Source organism: Neofelis nebulosa, chromosome 10 (genome assembly GCF_028018385.1).
Source record: "Neofelis nebulosa isolate mNeoNeb1 chromosome 10, mNeoNeb1.pri, whole genome shotgun sequence".
NCBI classification, from domain to species: Eukaryota; Metazoa; Chordata; class Mammalia; order Carnivora; family Felidae; genus Neofelis; species Neofelis nebulosa.
This window is the reverse complement of record NC_080791.1, coordinates 88,041,206-88,057,199: the sequence shown is the minus strand read 5'-3', so window position 1 is coordinate 88,057,199 and position 15,994 is coordinate 88,041,206. Positions and strand designations below refer to the sequence as shown.

General features: G+C 43.2%; 2 long non-coding RNA genes across 3 annotated transcripts; one reads left to right on the top strand and one right to left on the bottom strand.

Annotated features, from left to right (window-relative positions):
- Positions 1-473: 473 nt before the first annotated feature.
- LOC131487681 (uncharacterized) lies at positions 474-10,107 on the bottom strand. Of its 2 annotated transcripts, XR_009249883.1 has the most exons (3): positions 9,988-10,107; positions 1,057-1,328; positions 474-720 (listed from the first exon to the last, which is right to left on the bottom strand). It is a non-coding gene; the product is annotated as an uncharacterized LOC131487681 (long non-coding RNA). The 2 variants fall into 2 exon arrangements; XR_009249882.1 differs by lacking the exon at positions 9,988-10,107 and having other exon boundaries at positions 1,057-7,468.
- LOC131487682 (uncharacterized) lies at positions 7,565-10,639 on the top strand. The gene is made up of 2 exons (XR_009249884.1): positions 7,565-8,163; positions 10,142-10,639. It is a non-coding gene; the product is annotated as an uncharacterized LOC131487682 (long non-coding RNA).
- The last annotated feature ends 5,355 nt before the right edge of the window (positions 10,640-15,994 follow it).

Here is a 15,994-nt window from a genome sequence, read left to right as displayed (position 1 = left end):
GATTTGAATTCTGCTCCATCATTTACTAGCTGTATCTTCTTGGCTGGTTACTTAATATCTAAAAGCCTGTGTTTCCTCATCTGTAAAACAGGGGTAACAATAGCCCCTCCTTCAAAGGTTGCTCTGAAGATGATGTGAGATATATAGCACAGACCTGGAAAATGGAAGGGGACCCAATAAATGTTAGTGCATATATATATATATATATATACACACGTATATACATATATGCACTATCCTATGAGGGGTACTTTGACATCTGTCTGAACCAGTTTCACTTCCAGCATCAGAAACATATATCCTGCCTTGGAAATGTCTCACATAATAGATTGTGTCTGCTCAACTTGCTGTGCACAGTGCTTCGAACACCAGGCATCTAGGAAGTACTCTGGATGATGATATTACCCAACTGCATGAGTGGGTTTGATAGCTTTTCCAAAGGGCTGGTATTTCAGTTGTGCAACTGTAACTGCTTCATGGCAGTAGAAAAGATTTATTTTGGGGGACCCCAATCAACCCTTAGCCCCATTCCTCAAACTCCAGCTATATCACAAGATGTCAAAGCCGTGCGGTATTAATGTTTGGTCAAAGGTGCTAGTGGCATTTTGCAGATGTAATGAAGAACCCACGTTGTCCAAGATCGCTTCGTGATGCCTTCTGCCATGAGCCTTGTTTGCCCTTTAAGGCCCAGCTGGCAGGGAAATTCAGCTGCTAGCTCACCTGGAAGTCAACGCAAAGACAAAAAGAATGGGTTTATTCAACTTTGCAGGAGGCTGGGACCTCAGGCTGGGCTAAAAGATGCCACCCAGTGAGGGAAAGGATCTAGTAATCATCTCTGTCCAGAGCCAAGTCTCACAGAGGAAAAGATCTCCCATAATTAAAAAAAAAAAAAACAGAGTGATTTTCCAATGTGGATGGTGGCCTGACTGAGAAGAAGGCAACAGGAGTGGGGATGGGGAACAGAGAAAAAGGAGGGGTTTCTATTAGAGGGCTACTGTTGTCCTTGAGGTAAGCAGTTAAATCACGTAAAACTGGTTGCAGGACCAGATTTCTTACCTGAAGGCAAAGAATTGTGCACTTGCTTCAAACCAGTCTGTTCTAACCAGCTCGTTTTCACTTGCGCTAGAGAAACTGAGTCAGCCTGACATATTTTCCATAGAGCAAGAGCCATATCTTCAGGGAAGTTTCTGTGTGTGGCAGCTCAAAGTGGGCCAGTTTTCCTCTGAATCTTGGTGACACGGGGAGCTGGACGGCCCTGGTTCAAATAGTGGTCCAGCGTGTACTTGCACTGGTACCTTGGGCAAATTACCTGCCCTCAATTTCCTCTTCTGTAAAATGGAATTAATGAAAGAAACGACTTTGCAAATGCACCCGTGATGGACAAAAAAAAGAGAGTATTTTAACCCCCAATTGATGATAGACACTTCTGCCTTTTAAGGAAGGTAGACATACTTCATACCAGTGAGGAAATAGAATTTTCCTTTGGGCCCCTTCCCAGAGAGGGAAAAGAGAGAGAGAAGAGAGACAGAGACAGAGAGAGATAAAGAGTACTAGCATGCAGCTGGGTAGAAAGCCTGTTTAAAGGAGCATGTTAACTGCGGTAGAATTGGAGCTGAATATGGCTCTGGTGGCTGGAGAGGGCTGAATGGCCTCACCCAGTAGTTGTCAGGGCTTCTAGTGGCCAGTGAAAGAGAAAGAAGAGAGAGGTGGCCCAAGCAATCCTGCAGAAGGCAGATCTTAAAAGTCTGGAGAGCCCAGCTGCTATTCAGTTTACATGTTTATATATATCAAAGAACTCAGAATAATTCTTGGCACCAGTGAGCATTTAATAAATGGCAGCTAGTAGCCGTGTGGCACAGGGACAGCACACAGCATCATTGCCTTCAAAGAGTCCCTCTCCCCGGAGGAAAAGCATCGTCTCTCTTTTTCATGGTGTGTGTGTGTGTGTGTGTGTGTGTGTCTTGGGGGAGCAGGATAGACAGCAAAGAGGAAAGTAATGGGTTCAAATTCTGGTTCCACAGGGTTTGTTTCTTTCTTTAATTTTCCATTTTTAAATTGGGACAAAAAATAGCACCTCATCTCATACGATTCATGTGAAGTTTAAACAAGATAATCTAGATAATTCATATGCCAGGCACTTAGCCTTCAGAAAATGTTAGCTCTTGCTAGGATTCTATAATAATAGTCTTACAAAGATGGTATACTATCCTAGAGCATGTGCTTTGTTGTTTTTCTTTTAAAATTTATAAGTGGGGTACCTGGGTGGCTCAGTCAGTTAAGTGTCCGACTTTTGATTTCTGCTCAGGTCATGATCTCATGGTTTGTGGATTCAAGCCCCACTGTCAGCAACAGAGCCTGCTTGGGATTCTCTCTCTTCCTCTCCCTCTCTCTGCCCTTCCCTCACGTGCTCACTCTCTCTCAAAAATAAATAAACTTAAAAAAATAAAATACACATGCATATTCAATACAAAAAAAAAACCTTGAAAAACATGTAAAGAACACAGAAGAACAATGGGCACTCCAGCATAAAGATCACCAGGGTTAACATTTTGGTTTATGTCTTTTCAGTTTTTTTCCTCTCAAGTGTATGGACATCTTTGTTCTGTCTTTTCAAAATGGGATACTGTTCTTTAGACTGCTTTTTTTTTTAAACCTAGCAATAGACTGTGAACTTTTCCCCGTGGATGAGTTGCTTCTTAAAATAGATGTTCCAGTGGAAGCAGCTATACCCAGGGCCAGCAGACTCATTACTATTCTTTTTCTTTTCTTTTCTTTTCTTTTTTACAGACTGGGGGTGCTGGGGGTAAGTCTTATGGCCATCCAAATCTGGGAAACACTGCACACACATTTCCTTATTGGAAAATTAACAGTGCCTATTAGCATGTTAAAGGCTCTAGGAAACCCTTCCATGAGAGAACCTGCCTGACTTGGGTTAGATCAGTGTTTCCAAAACTGATTTAGCACAGTGGAGCCTCTATTCTCATAACTCCCGCTGATATCTCGGGAATCATTTGGGGAAACACTCCTGCAGGTGAAGATTCCTTAAAAGTAGAGAGCAGATCTTGTTTGTCTTGTCTCCACACGGCCTTACAGACGGATTTTTTTTTTTTTTAAAGAAATTATGGAAAATGGGATTGGCCTGATGAATCCACTTTCTAACCAACACGCGTGTGAACCAGGGGCCAGGGTTAGAGACTGGGGCTGTGCTCTGAAGTGTCTCTCCGTGTAAAGCTAATTGGTCCCTTTGGGGATGAACCTGTGAACTTGGCCTCGTTAGCACCAGCACGGAACAGCGGAGTTAGTTTATCTGGCGCCATGAAATGGTATTCTTCCCCAGATTCTCATGCTGTCCTCCAGGTGGCGATGTGGGTTTGTCATCCTGAGAGCCTGACGCCTGGGCCAAGCAAAGCTTAAAATTGAGGGGGGTGCAGGTGTGGATGAGGAAGGAAGCTGGGAGGGAGTGATTATCGAAAACCAGAAGATACACTGTCACGCGCGCGGCTGGCATGACGCTGAGGCACAGCCTCATACTCTGGGAATAGGACTCAGGTTTTAAAGAATATTGATGAACCAGTGAGCCAATAAATATCACTAGTGTTTACTGAGCACCAACTGGGAGGGGTAATATGCCAGATAATTTCCCTCTTTTGATTTCTTCTGATCGTCCTCCCAACACAGCTCTGGGGTAGGTCCTTCAGCTGGCAATAGAACTGGAAGTCCAACCCGGGTCCTGTATCTGAGGGCTCCGCTAGACCGAAACAACAAGATGTTGACCAAAGATGAATAAATGTGAAATGTTTGTCTATCTATCCTTCTATCCGGCTATCTATCTATTTATCGATCTGCCTTTCATTTCATTTGTACAGGGTGGGCCTAATAGCACTGTGTGGTTGGAAAGAATATTCTGACAAGTCCTTCTGAGAGGGTTCTGGGAGAGAGGATTTTTCTGGTTTCGTTACATTTCCTATGATCTTTATTCTCTCTTGGAGACTGCTTCTCCATCTGGTGGCTCAGCTGGCCACCCCTTAATTCCACTGTGCCCACGGGGGCTGTGCAGAGGGCCACGAGAAATGTCCAAAGGGCACCTAGCCCTGACGTGGAGGGCAACGGAAGACCAAAGGATGTGTAGGAGTTAGCTATGCAACTGTCACAGATGGCTGTTCCAGCCAGAACGACACGTGCTAAGGCTTGAGGTCAGCAAGAGCATGGTACATTAGGGGACTGAAAATAGTTCAGTGTGGCTGGCCCATGGGGTAGGGGTGTGTGATGCCAGGCGTGGGTAAAGGGGGAGAGTGAGGAAAGGCTGAAGAGGTACATGGAGTCAAGATAGTGAAGGGCCTTGTAAGTCGGGTTGAGGTGCTTGAACTTGATCCTGAGCACCACCAGGATTCCCTGAAGGGTTTTAAGGCATGTGATGAAATGGACAGGTTTGCATTTTAGAAAGAGCACCCCAGCAATGGAGAAGGGATGAGGAGGGAGGGGTGTGTGCGTGTGTCTGCACACACTCCAGCACCCATTTCTGGGGCAGGAGGACCACAGGACAAAGGTTGGGAGGGTGTTGCAATACCTCCTGCAAGAGGTGAGGGGGCACTGGCCCAAGGAAGCCGCAGCACTGTCCGTGGAGACGGCTGTCAGCAAATTTGAGAAGAAATTAACAACCTCCGACTACTGACTGGGAGCTGAGGGTGACATTTTGAGGTTCTCTGGTTTTAAGTGACAGCATATACTAATATTTTCTATAAATATTAGTATAAATAGAAATATTTTTGTCAAAACCAGGTGGCAAAATGCTCCATACGGGGTGCCTGACCCATCTGTCTTCACCTCCTTCTAGCAGTGCCCCCCCCCAATTTCTTTCTCTCCCTTTTTTATCTTTTAAAAATCTCTCCTCATATAATGTGCAATAAAGATCATGGGTGTCTGAAAAACAAATAATCCAGTGAAGAAATGGGCAGAAGACACGAAAAGACATTTTTCCAAAGAAGACATCCAGATGGCCAACCAACACATGAAAAGATGCTCAACATCACTCATCATCAGGGAAATACAAATCAAAACCACATTGAGATATGACCTCACATCAGTCAGAGTGGCTAAAATTAACAACTCAGGAAACAACAGATGTTGGTGAGGATGGAGAGAAAGGGGAACCCTCTTGCACTGTTGGTGCAAGACTGCTGCAGCCACTCTGGAAAACAGCGTGGAGGTTCTTCAAAAAATTAAAAATGGAATTACCCTACAACCCAGCAATTGTACTACTAGGAATTTATCCCAAGGATACAGGAGAGCTGATTCAAAGGGGTACATGCACCCCAATGTTTATAGCAGTGCTATCAATAATGGCCAAATTATGGAAAGAGCCCAAATGTCCAACAACTGATGAATGGATAAAGATGTGGTATATATACACACAATGGAATACTACTCAGTGATGAAAAAGAGTGAAATCTTGCCATTTGCAACAACGTGGATGGAACTGGAGGGTATTATGCTAAGTGAACTAGAGAAACCTAACATATGAGCATAGGGGAAGGGAAGGAAAAATGAGACACAAACAGAGAGGGAGGCAAACCATAAGAGACTCAAACTGAATCTCAGAACAAACAGAGGGTTGATGGGGGTGGGGGTTGGGGGGGTGGGAAAAATGGGTGATGGGCATTGAGGAGGGCACATGTTGGGATGAGCACTGGGTGTTGTATGTAAGTGATGAATCATGGGGATCTACTCCTGAAGCCAAGACTACACTGTATGTTAGCTAGCTTGACAATAATAAATAAATAAATAAATAAATACTGCCATGGAAAAACAAAAAACAAACAAAAAAAGAGCATGGGGGTCAGAGTCAGGCTGATGTGAGTCACAGCGCTAATGATTATTAAGGTATTTATTTGAACTTCATTGAGCCTCATTTATTCAATTATAAATGGGGATAACTGTACCTACTTCATAGGACTGGGATTATGACTTAGTGCAGGTTTTCCTTTTCAGACGCAAACCCAAATCTCTCTCTCGGATGGGTGGTAAACGGCCCCACCCTACGACCCATTCACCCAAACCAAAACCCGTGCTTCCTCCTTTCCTTTACTCCCCACCCAGGTGATTCACTGTCACCTCTTGCCTTGACGTCTCTAGTAGCTTTTTAACTGGTCACCTGGTTCCATATCACTTCTTGAAGGACCCTTCCTGTTTTCTCCATCAAGCAGCCATGTTGATCTTTTTGGTCGATGTTGTTTGTTTTTTATAGCAACTTTATTGAGATATAAGTCACATACCATAAAATTCACCCATCTAAAGTGTACAATTCAGTGGGTTTCAGTATACTCAAAACTTTGTGCAACCATCACCGCCATCCAGTTAGAGAGCATTTTAATCATCCTGAAAAGAAACTCTGTCTCCATCAACAGCCTCTCTCTATTCCCTGACAACCACTAATCTACTTTTTGTCTCTATGGATTTGCCTATTCTGGACATTTGGTATAAATGGGATCCAACAATATACAATCTTTTGTTTCTCGCCTCTTAGCATATTTTCAAGGTTCATCCGTGTTGTAGCATGTATCAGTGTTTTATTCCTTCTCATGGCAGAATACCATTACATTGAATGGATCTATCACATTTTGCTTATCCATTCATCAGCGGATGGATATTTGAGTTGTTTCTACTCTTTGGCTATCATGCAAAATGCTCCTGGGAACATTTGTGTACATTTTTGTGTTTACTTGTGTTTCTAATTTTCTTGGGTGTGTACCTAGGACTGGAATCACTCAGTCACATGCTGACTCTGTTTAACATTTTTTGAGAGGCTGCCAAACTGTTTTCCAAAGCGGTTGCAGCATTTTATAATCCGACCAGCAACATTCGAGGGTGCCAATTTCTCCACATTTTTGTCAACATTTGTCACTGTCTGCTTTTTTGAATGTAGTCAGCCCTGGTGGGTGTAAAACTAGTATCTCACTGTGGTTTTGATTTGCATTTCCCTACAGACCAGTGATGTTGAGCGTCTTTTCACGTATCTATGGGCCATGTGTATATCTTCTTTGGGAAAATGTGTATTCGAATCCTTTGCCCTTCCCCTTTTAACTTTTCTTTACTGTGGTAAAATACGCATAACATACATAAAAGTTACCATTTTAACTCTTACAGTTCTGGCAGAATTAAGTATAATTCACGCTGTTGTGCAACCATCATTGTGACCCATCCCTAGAACTTTTTCATTTTCCCGAACTGAAACTCTACCCCATTACTTTCTCCTTTCAGTCCCTGGTAACAACTATTCTCCTTTCTCTTTTGTTATTGCCGTTCTTGTTCTTGTTTTTAGTTTTGTTTTTAAAATAGCCATCCTCCTGGGTGTGAAGTGATATGTCACTGTGATTTTGATTTGCATTTCCCTCGTGCTTAGTGATGTAGAGCATCTTTTCATGTGCTTATTGGCCACCTGTATATCTTCTTCAGAGAAATGTCTTTTGCCGTTTTTGTTTTTTTTTATTGGATTTTTGGTCCTTTCAATATTGAGTTGTAAGAGTTTGTTGTTTTTTTTAAACTTACACGATCTGCAAACATTATCTTCCATTCTGTAAGCTGCATTTTCACTTTCATGATGGTGTGCTCTGAAATCAAAGTTTTTATATCTGAGAACTCCCAATTTATCTGTTTACTTTGCTTCCTTATGCTTGGGTGTCATAGCTAAGAAACCATTGCCTAATCCAACGTCAGAAAGATTTACTCTCAGGTTTTCTTCTAAATGTTTTATAATTTTAGCTCTTACATTTAGGTCCATGACCCATTTTGAGTTAATTATTGTATATGGTGTGAGGCAGAGCCAGGGTGATGTCTCAAAAACAAACCAGACTCGGTGACTCTGCTTCTTAAAATTCTCTACTGGCTTCCGGCTGCTCTTAGAACACAATCCTAGTTCCTCGCCCCAAGGTTTTCAGCCTCATCTCAGCGCCCACGCACCCCCTCCCACCTCCCCCCCCCAGGCCTAGCTTGCTGGAGCTATGGCTGCCTTCTCACAGTTCCTAATCCCTAAACTCATTCTGACTGGTGTTTTTGCAATGCTGTTCCCTATGCCGAAAACAATTTCTAGTGGCTACTGCCCTTCTTTCCATCTCAGTGTAAAAGTGCCTTCTTCAGTTAAGACCTTGGCTGACCACTCTACATGAGGTATGTTCTTCCCCCGACACCTTATTCCTATTTTTGTTTCGTTCGCAGTAATTAACAAGGGCTATATTCGCTTTGTTTAGTTGCTCACTTGCCATTGCCCCTCCCCATCACTGAAATCCCAGGGGGGCCAGGACCACGTCAGTCTTATTCACCTCTATCCCCAGCACCCAGTACAGTGCCTGACACATAACAGGTCCTCCGTAAATGTTTGCTTTAAGACATAAAGAAAAAGTAGGCGTTAGAAATGTGTCTTCCTTTCCCAGCTTCCCTTCCACTTTCGCCAATTCTATTACATCCCTCTTGTATCAGCTTTTGCCTGGATTTTCTTCTATTTCCTGTTTTCATGGAAGATGACTTTATGGAACAGAGCATCCGTTTTTTGCTTTTTTTTCTTCTCTTACTGCTCTTCCTCTTCTTACTGTTTTTAGCATATAAGAACCAGTGCTGAGATACAGCTTTCTAGCTCACAACTTGTTGTTTTTCTTTTCTGAAACTGTCTCAACAGCAACTCAATATTGAGCTCTCCTGGTCTTATGTTTTCATATGAATCAGGCTTTCCCCCTCAGTGAAGATGTGGGATCTGTAAGAATAGGATTTCTTTTCTAGCTCAGAGAGTGGTTTGTTGAATCTGGGCAAGTAAATCTCAGTGAACACTAAGGAGTTGATCAGTGGCACTTTTAAAACCCAATAACACTCATGTATGCTGTGATTAAAATATCAAAAAACTCCAGGGGCGCCTGGGTGGCTCAGTCGGTTAAGCGTCCAACTTCGGCTCAGGTCATGATCTCACGGTCTGTGAGTTCGAGCCCCGCATCGGGCTCTGTGCTGACAGCTCGGAGCCTGGAGCCTGCTCCGGATTCTGTGTCTCCCTCTCTCTCTGCCCCTCCCCTGCTCATGCTCTGTCTCTGTCTCAAAAATAAATAAAAAACATTAAAAAAACTAAAATATAAAACAACTCCAAATCATGGATGGAACTAGAGCGTATTCTGCAAGGCGAAATAAATCAATCGGAGAAAGACCAGTAGCATATGATTTCACTCCTATGTGGAATTAAAAAAAAAAAAAGCCAGATGAACATAGAAGAAGGGGAAAAGAGAGAGAGAGGAAAGCAAACCCTAAGAGACTTAACTATAGAGAACAAACTGAGGGTTGATGGAGGGAGGTGGGTGGGGGATGGGCTCCATGGCTGATGGGCGTTAAGGAGGGCACTTGGGCAAAGCCCTGGGTGTTGATGAAAGTGGTGAGTCACTAAATTCTACACCTGAAACCAACTTTGCCATGCATGTTAACCGGAATTCAAACAAAAACCTGAATTTTTTTTTTTAATTTTTTTTTTCAACGTTTTTTATTTATTTTTGGGACAGAGAGAGACAGAGCATGAACGGGGGAGGGGCAGAGAGAGAGGGAGACACAGAATCGGAAACAGGCTCCAGGCTCCGAGCCATCGGCCCAGAGCCCGACGCGGGGCTCGAACTCACGGACCGCGAGATAGCGAACTGGCTGAAGTCGGACGCTTAACCGACTGCGCCACCCAGGCGCCCCCAAAAAAACCTGAATTTTTTAAAGATGTCCAAATCAGTGGATTCTGAAACTGTTACAATCCTACCACATACAAAATTCAATTAACCAAGCTCCTTTTGTGTAGAAATTCTATGAGAAGTAATAACATCATATATGTTGTCAAAAATCCTGCAGAATAATTTCTTATAGATGACTCCCCGTTTAAATGGAGGAACTGAGATCCTTTGTTTGGTGACATATCTCTGCACACATTTCTGCTTCATATCAATTCAGCAGGATTATAATCATAAAAAAGGAACATACCTTCATCCTAATGTTAAGCCCTGCTCCCCCTGCTGATAGAAATTCTTTTGATGAAGGCTGTAGCCAGAAACATGGTTAAAGACCATTTCACCTGAAAGCCTCACATTCTGGATTTTTTTTTTTATTTGTTTGCCATCTTGTTGATCATTTACAGATATCCAAATACCTAAGAAGTGAGCCCGAGAGATGATTGAAACTTTTGATCCGGGAAATAACTCACACATTTGTTTTGCTTTGCTCTAATCTTCAGAGGTGTGTGTATCATGTTGCCAGGTCCCAGGTTTTTAAAAAACAGATTTTCCTTTGGGCTTCCCCCCTCCCACCTTTCATCGCGGTAATATTTTCTCTTATCTCTCATCTTCTAAAAAAAAGTAGGTGTAACAGTCTAATCAGCCTTTACCAACTTTTCTGCAAGAACAAGGCAGAAAATACGAAGATATACATCAAGAATTGTTATTATTGTTTATGTAGTAGTGATATATGACTCCACTGGGCTTTGTGTTTTACATGGCCACTTTGAAAACACAGGATGCTGTTCAGGCACAAGCAATTTGTTTCTGAGTCCTGTGCTTGGATATTTCTAATAAATATATTCTGCCTCTGATTTTATGATATCAACAAGATACCCATGCAATAAAATATTTTCAGATTCCTGGTATTGTCTATGTTGTCAAACAAAGATAGTGTCCCTAAACTTCAAGAACAATAGGTAGAGAAAACATTAGGAATAAAGTAAATAAATATGTGTAAATCATCATCATGACAATGATAGTTTTTTCCACGGGACACTGTCTGGAAGTGCGTGAATCAGCACTTTCAGCCATGTTACTTCTGGATAGAGAAATCAGAGGTGATTTTCATTTTCTTTTCCTCTATTTGCCTTTATCTATATTACTTTTTTTCTAACGGCCATTGTAGAGTATTTCTGAAGTAAAAAGATCCCTTTCAAAGAACAGTATGTAAGAAAAATTGGTAAAACTAAGTATAAAAATAGAGTGAATAACATTTTTGAATGGAAAATGGCTCAGAAACATGGCTTCTGAGAAAGTGAAAATCTGATTTATCTTCTATTAATTTTCGAGTTCAGATTGTACACTTTTCCTTTAGCTTTGAAGAAAACACTGGCTACCTTTTGTCTCCCCGCATCCCTGGATCAAGCAGGCCAGAAGCATATAGCAGACCCTTCTATTTCCCAGTGGGAAAATAGGCTTCTCACTTGATTCCCAACTGGCTCCCACTCCAGTCCTATTCCTACCTGACTCCTGATTCCTGCCTTTTTCTTCTATCTAAAGCCATGTGATTCCCACAGGACACCCTAAAGACTTGGCCTGAACTCAAACCTCCAGTTCTGAAGCCCACAAACCCATTTATTAGCCATGCCCTTCCCCCACCTATTTAACATTGTTTTCTAGGTATTAGTTTCTCTTTCCCCCACTCCCTTGGCTCAAGATGGTCAAGGAAGAGAAGATCGAAAGCTTTCTCTTTATTTTTTATTTGTTTGCTTTCTCTTTATTTTAATAACCCCACCATCTCATCTCTAAATGCCTCATCTTTCCATCTTATTTGGGGACAGAACTTAAGGTGAAATGGCAGAGAAGGCTGGACCAAAAGATACAATGGTGTGGTATTTAGAGTAGTGGCTGGAATGTCTCCAAGATCCATCCGTTGTGTATGACGAGTCTCTGTCCTGACTAGTCAGTACTCAAGCATTATCAATTGTTAACTATTTTAGTACCATTCTCAGAGTGAAGTTATAGTGTTGTAAATGAATAGTAGTTACAAGAGACCTGAATTTGAGTATGCCTTAGGGCCAGCGATTTACCTTCTCCAAGCCTTGGTTTACACATTGGGAAAACGGGGATGCTGATAATTGCCTTGTCTGCTTCAGAGAGTTACTGTACGATCACAATATCATAGAGGATGCAGAAATTCTCTGTACATTGTGAGAGACTGTGCGTGGGCAAGGAATGATGATAAAAATGATCAGTTATAGTGTTAACAATGTTGGTGGTGAAGGTCAAGGTGACGGTGATAATAAAGAAGAAAAGGAAGAAAAATTTAGACACGCCAAGGACTATCCCTTTCTGGTTCAGTAGTCTACCAACATTGCTCCCTGGCTCACAATTCGTAGGAACTGTTAGACAGAAGCAGATAAACTGGCGACATCAACCTCCTCTGGTTTATGCCATTGTAGCTCCCAGATTGTCTCCTGGCCTGGTGCTGATATGCGCTTCCCTTTGTCTGTGGGCATTTGTTCCACAATTTCACATCCTGGCTGAGAAACTCTTCTGTCTTGAAATTCCCAACACCAGGGATAGCTCTTGATGTCCATTTAATGATCTGCTTAGGATCTGGAGCCAGCAAAATGGAAATGTGGGATTATCCCGGTGGGTTCCATGCCCCACGATCCCACTCTGCAAGGGTCTTGGGTGAGCTGTTGGTTGTGGCCAGGTGGAATTAGTAATTCTGCCTCCTCTCTCTCTCCCGTTCTTTCTTGTTCTTGCCCACCACCCTGACCCACCTTTATGAAGACTCTGGGTCTGTGCTGAGTCATATAAGGTGCTCTTGGCCAACCTTGACAAGAACCCCCCACCCCACCCCCTGCCACCCTCGGAGAAAGGCACTGAAGAGCTCTATGGAGTCTGTTCCAGCAAGGGCAGTGTGTGCTCACAGAATAAATGGCTCCTATCATTCATTCGGAGCAATGCCTGGGTGGCAGGGAGGTTTCAGTCCTGTGGCTTTGAGGGAAAAACATACTCTGGAAAGGTTTCTCTTTGCCTTTGTTAATTATGAAATAAAAATACTTCCTGCAGCGGAAACTTTGGGGGAGGGCGTGGCTGTCCCTTCACATTGTAAATTGGCCTCAGGGATCTTCTCTTCCTCTTTTCCCTTTGGGATCAGGTACTTAAAAGTTACACAGCGTAAGCCAATAGGGGGACGATATGAAGATCCAAGCTTTAAACACTACCACAACCCTTTCATATACAGAGAGAGAACAGGGCCTTAGGTGTAGGGTCATTTTGCAGTGGCCTTGCAGTCACAAAAGGCCTCAAATTCCACTTTATACATCACCTCTAAATGAGATTTGGCATAAAGTCACAAAAATGTACTGGCAGAAGTCAACCATTAAAACATCACCATTTCATGGGGCGCCTGGGTGGCGCAGTCGGTTAAGCGTCCGACTTCAGCCAGGTCACGATCTCGCGGTCCGTGAGTTCGAGCCCCGCGTCGGGCTCTGGGCTGATGGCTCGGAGCCTGGAACCTGTTTCCGATTCTGTGTCTCCCTCTCTCTCTGCCCCTCCCCCGTTCATGCTCTATCTCTCTCTGTCCCAAAAATAAATAAAAAACGTTGAAAAAAATAAAAATAAAAAAAAAAAACATCACCATTTCCATTTGACCCAGTTCTGGCATTTCTTAATATACAAGGAGGCTCTCTTGACCTCAGAGAGATCCTGGATACAACCACGAAGGAAGCAGACTGATTGTCAGGAGCCGCTAGTTTGGGCTTTCACTTACTGGAGGAATTATTCTACTGATTGTTTTATTTGACTGTCTCGACAGTTCTGTGAAGTTGGTGCTGTCATCAGCCCCATTTCACAGATGGGGAAGCTGAGGCCTTGTTCAAGTCCACAGCCAGAAACTATTAGATCTGGGGTACAAATCCAAGCTGGTCTAACGTCCGAGCTGTTATCAATGATAACGCAGCCCATCATTTCATCGCTAACCCTGCACTTTTTCATCCGCCATATATGCCTGTGAGCATCTGCCTGGTGCTGCCTGCTTCACCCCGGACCCCTCCCAGGCATGGTCCTGCAGGATCTGTCAGGAGGGGCTTAGGTTTAGGCCTGGGTTAAAATCCTCTCAAGTTCCCTTCTGAGAGAGTGTTAGACAGCAGCAGATGCCTTGATTGCCCCAGGTGACATCATGTTTAAGTTAGTCTCACCTCCCTAAGCTCATTTCTTTGTCCTGGTCACCTCTGCTTCCATCAAAAATAACAGGTTGCTGATAAACTAGCTCTCGGCCCTCCGCTCAGACAGTGGACTCTGAATCTCTGCTCAGAGCAGGCCTCTCAAGTTCAAAAGAGCCCTCGTGCTCTGTATTTTGACAGGTTGAGAAATCCAATCCATTTATTTTGAAAACCCATTAAGCCCAGCCAATATGGGATATTTAGAAAGGCCAGAATTTTGCTTCTGGTCAGAAGGTCAGTGCTGTCATAAAGTAACAGCTAAAGGAAGTGAAACAAAACATATTTTATTGTGGAGCTGTAATTCCCAAACATTCTTTTAAAATGTACTTTCAGTTAAAATAAGACAAAACAAAAACACAGCACATTGAATTGCCGGAAATTGCCACCACTATAAACTCTCTTTGTCAGAGTACATATTCAATTAAAAAAAAAAAAACTTTAACATTTATTTATTTTTGAGAGACAGAGAGATAGAGTGTGAGTGGGGGAGGGGCAGAGAGAGAGGGAGACACAGAATCTGAAGCAAGCTCCAGGTTCTAAGCTGTCAGCACAGAGCCCAACGTGGGGCTCAAACTCACAGACCATGAGATCATGACTTGAGCTGAAGTTGGTCGCTTAACTGAGCCACCCAGAGGCTCCCCGAGTACATATTCAGTTTTGCACACCGAGTTCTCAGACCAGTGACCGGCATATAGTAAATGCTCATTAAGCTTTCAATGAATGAACCCCAAACTGGTTTACTTGGCTATTTAACATTTTTTTCTAGGTATTAGTTTCTCTTGGTCACAATGGCTGTTAAATCACACTCAAGAAAAGAGCATCTGATGTTAGTTCTCTGGGGTTTTGGAAAGTGAGTTTCAGAATAGATAAGTTTGACTCTTCTTGGCATCTTGAATTATATTGTTTATGATACAGATAACAAAGTCTTATGTTCAGATTCTCCAAAGATGACCCATTTGATCCTTTCAAGCTTATGAAAGAGGAATGGGAGATATTATTTCCATGTTACCCCCTTGGAAGGGTGCATAAGCACAGACCGTTACCTGGAAGCAAATAACCTTACTATTAAGTGATCCTGAACACAAACGATGATTGGAAGATGGTGTAAAACATTCTTGTGTTTTCCTGCCGAGTCACCTTATAGTCTACATACTGTTCTCCCCTGCCGCGTATCTGGGCGGCCCTCTTTCTGGATCTCCCCTCCCTTTTCTCTTACTTCACACAATCTGTCCCATCCATCTTCTCTGCCCCATTTCTCCCAGTGCCATCCTGGAAGATCACCAGAAGACTCTCAACTTTCTAAGCCATCGATCCTGCCCTGGCCACCGTGGGGTATGGCAGGCCCTAATCCTGCATCCAGAAATTTGGTTGGTAGTTAGAGAGAGCAAACCTATAACCTGGGACCAGAGCTGACTCTTAGAGTTGACCCAATAAATAGGGTTTCTCTTCTCTGCCTAAGCTGGTGAACCAACTGAGAAGTTAAGACTGAAGACAAGCTGGTGGAGGTAATGTACCACCTTATTGAGAAAGTGGATGTTGGAGAAGACGGTTTACAGCGGTAGCAGGCCCGGAGTTGAAGACTCAGCCATGCTAGACCCAGGCAGGCTGCCCTTCATCAGGGAGGAACGCTGTGGGTTAGTAGCTCCCAAAAGAACGGGAGAGGAAGGTGCTGGGTTATGGACACCCAGCATCTTCCTCTAAACCCATCAGGTAACTTAGTTTTTCCCTCCGGAGTAGGGGGTGGGGGTGAGGGAGTGGGGAGTAGGGAATGAGTGAAGAGTGGGAGAGGCCAGGTATTATTCCCAAAGACGTCTCTTCTCGTGAAGAATCATCAAGAGGGGAAGTATTTCCCCTCAACAAGGCATGTTTTATTGACCCACTCTGTTTTTAAAAAGTTGATGTAGTAGGTAATGCTTAGAAATAAGATTTGGCATAAAAAGCAGAAAGTGGAATGATTTCTCAGCACAGAGCCTGTGTTCCCACATGGCAACAACAGCTCCGAGCTGGGTCACGTCTGCCCCTTTAGGCAGGTCCGTGTGC